The following is a 3,734-nucleotide window of genomic DNA, read 5'->3' as shown; positions in this document are numbered from 1 at the left end:
CTGTGTTATTATACGGAAAATGCAATTTCGAATTGACAAGTATACATAATACTTGCTCATTGTTCAGGAACTTTTGGAGCGCCCATCACCAAACTTATAGGGAAGCTTCTTTACATCATTAGGTATCTCTAACATGAATTAAAAAAAAAAAAAAAGATATATATTTTTTTATTCAACTTTGAACTTTACAACCTGTCATAACTTTTTTATATTTGAATTGAGGACTTAGCATTTATTAATAAAGTTATAGAGCTACTCAATATGACACCAAAATCAGCTCTGTAGGTGCCATACTTTTCGAGATATGGTCGGTTAAACACGCAAGGTATCGCTAATTAGCCAAAAGTTCGTTAGCAGATATCTCGCTAATTAGGAGGCCTAGAGAAAAAAATTTTCATTTCTGATTATTTTTCATGGGTCCCAACAACATACAAAAATTTGAACAAATTCCGAGAGATTGAGGTTTTTTTTTGGTTGATTTGACATGAAATTACCCTTATATTAAAATTATATTTAGATTTTGTACAAGATAACAAATATGAAATAATACTTTTATTGGACCACTACTTTTAAGGTATCTGCATTTTATTCTTTAGTGATTACCATAACTAATTTTAGACATTGCACCGAAATTATTAAAATTCATCCTGCTCTTGTTGGTTGCCCGTTTATAAGTTTTCGATTTAGAAGCCTATAAGAGTATTCACATTTTTTGCATTTTTTTTACCCCCAGATTTCACTGATAAGAAGTAACCTGAGGCATCAACCACTCTTTTGAGGCAGTCTCTGTCAAACAGAATAAAGAAAATGAACAAGCCTAAAAATTGGGAATACCATGTATGCATTTTTGTTTTTAAATTTTGTTATTTAACTTCAATTCCAAACTTCGTTCTAGTGATATTAGATTTGTGGTAGTATTTTATTATATTTGATGTTTCAGTGTGTAGGCCGTCTTAAAGTTAGGCTCAGAAAAGTCGTTTTTTTTGTTTGTTTGTTTTTTTTTTCATGTTGTAGAACTGATTTTATTAAAACCCAAAAAGAATATTTGATGAAAAACTTTGAAGCGGTTAATGAGATTCAGATTTTTTAATATTTAAAAACTGGGGGAAAAGAGACATAACCACCCTTTTTCTCCAGTTTTTAAATATTCAAAAATCTGTATCTCTCTCATTAACTGCTTCTAGGTTTTTTGTCAAATATACTTTGAGGCTTAGAAAGATTAGTTCTACAACATATCAACAGATTTATGTCCTTCAGAACTTGGCTTTATTAAATAGAAATGCTACTTCCACATCAATAATTATATCTACCCTTGTCATATTTTCTTAAAACATAACATTCGTTTAAATATTTTTGTCTTGCCATATTATTGTATGTACATAAAATCAATATTTTCTTATTTATATGAGTAGCAATTATTTCAGTACTGTATTTTATTTTGTAGCTCTCTGTTTAGTACCTGAGTATATTTTTTCTTTAAAGTTTAAACTTACATAGGGGCCAATCACAATTGTAAACATCTAAGTGTATCAAAAGTGTACTCTTTTTTGCCACCTCAACCCCTTTAAAAAGTGTACATTCATGGAAAATGTTGATTTTGCAATACTGTTCTCTATGGCCTTTTTTTCAATGGGTACATAGATACATAATTAGGTTTAAATAATCCATATTGGCATGTTATTAAATTTAGAAAACCGGTTTCAATCAATATTTTAAGCTTTTGTAAATTCCTTTCATTTAATTTTGTATTTAGTACCAGGCCCTTTCCCCCTTAGCATACTGTTTATACATTTGTAGATAATTATGAATGGTCCATACTGTGCAGGGTTATCCACCTTATGTTTTGGAATTTCTTTTTTGAGTCTTTCACATCTATTAAATTTGTGTATTAAAGTTAAATCTAATACTGTACTGTAATAGTATATAAAAATATATAAAACTTTTTTTTCATCTACCCTTATCAATATCGCTTACAGTACCTTGATGTTATTTATTTATAATATTTTATATAGGCCTGCAATTTACTGTAAATACAGCTATTATATACTGTAAAATTATTTTTATAAATCTTTATATGTTTGCACAATATCACTAGTGCTACATCGTGTGACTTCATAATGCTAGTAAAATTCAATGCAGTTTATTCTTTTAAGATATTGAATCCAGTTTTTTTTTTCTACTTTTAGATGATGCAATGCAAACATTATTTTAGTTTGGTTGTTTGACCTGTTATATATATGTTTAATATGTGTTAAATAAAGATCTTGAGAATGAATACATTTTGTTAGGATTGCTGTACAGTGGGTTCAAACATTTCATGTTTCCTGCCATGAACTACCAAACCACATTTGTACATTACAATCATCTTGTAGGCCTATGATTTTTTATTTTTACACTTTTTTTTTTATTTGTGAAAACAATTTTTTAGTGATCGAACGATATAAAAAAATTATATCAGCGTTATTTTCAAGAGAAGTGCTGTGAATTTCTATGAAAATTAATTTTATCAGCGTTATTTTCTATAGAAATGCTGTTTCTATAGAGATGCTGTTTTTTTTCCAATAGAAAATATAATATAATATATCAGCATTATTTCTATAGAAATTCTGTACATTTCTATAGAGAATAATACAGTTTTCCATAGAAAATATATTATATCTGCAATAATTTCTATAGAAATGCTGTTATTTTCCATAGAGATTAATATAGTTTTCTATAGAAAAAATTATATCTGCAATAATTTCTATAGAAATGCTGTTCTTTTCTATAGAAGTATTGTGAATTTCTATAGAAAATAATAGTTTTCTATAGAAAAGAAATTATAACAGCGTTACTTTCTATAGAAATGCTGTTTTTTTCTATAGAGGTATTGTGAATTTCTATAGAAAATAATAGTTTTCTATAGGAAAGAAATTATAACAGCGTTACTTTCTATAGATTTGCTGTTATTTTCTATAGAGGTATTGTGAATTTCTATAGAAAATAATAGTTTTCTATAGGAAAGAAATTATAACAGCGTTACTTTCTATAGATTTGCTGTTATTTTCCATAGAGATTTACAAAGTTTTCTGTAGAAAAACATTATATATTTGCAATAATTTCTATAGAAATGCTGTTCTTTTCTATAGAAGTATTGTCAATTTCTATAGAAAATAATAGTTTTCTATAGAAAAGAAATTATAACAGTGTTACTCTCTATAGAAACACTTGTTATTTTCTATAGAAATGCTGTTAATTTCTATAGATTCTTATAGAGAATTAAGCCACTTTTCTTTAGAAATTGTATAGAAATCCTTTAGAAATTTTATAGAAATCCTTAGAAATTGTATAGAAATCCTTTAGAGATTGTATAGAATGTTTTTATATATTTTCTATAGAATTTGTTTTGAAATATTCTAGAGAACTTATATAAAATTTTCTATAGATACTCTATAGAATACTATATAGACAATCTATAGAATTTTCTTTATAGAATTCTATAGAAAATTTTTGTATGGGTAAAGGGACGAGTATACATTTATACTGTTAAGTTTTATGAGTTTCTCTAAATTAATTTAAAATAACGTGTTGAAAGTTACTGTATGCATAGAGTTATAATTAATTTGAAAGCCAAAATTATGAATGCACTTCTTTCTTTATGTTTTTATATTTATTTTATATAAATAGACACATGGCCATATATAAATATATACACATATATACACACACACACACACACACACACACACATATAT

The 3,734-nt window shown here is 26.6% G+C and overlaps 1 long non-coding RNA gene across 2 annotated transcripts in view; it reads left to right on the top strand.

Moving 5' to 3' along the window:
• The window catches only part of LOC117106929, a 6,870-nt gene extending 5,791 nt beyond the window's left edge, over positions 1–1,079 (top strand). Inside the window, exon 3 of one of the 2 annotated variants that reach the window (XR_004445157.1) lies at positions 734–1,079. This is a non-coding gene — a long non-coding RNA (uncharacterized LOC117106929). The remainder of the gene's footprint in view (positions 1–733) is intronic. The other variant, XR_004445158.1, reaches the window with a different exon arrangement.
• The last annotated feature ends 2,655 nt before the right edge of the window (positions 1,080–3,734 follow it).

This window comes from Anneissia japonica, unplaced genomic scaffold (assembly GCF_011630105.1).
Source record: "Anneissia japonica isolate Jap-2015-1 unplaced genomic scaffold, ASM1163010v1 scaffold1178_len102667_cov126, whole genome shotgun sequence".
Taxonomy (NCBI): Eukaryota; Metazoa; Echinodermata; class Crinoidea; order Comatulida; family Comatulidae; genus Anneissia; species Anneissia japonica.
This window is presented reverse-complemented; position numbering and strand designations above follow the sequence as displayed.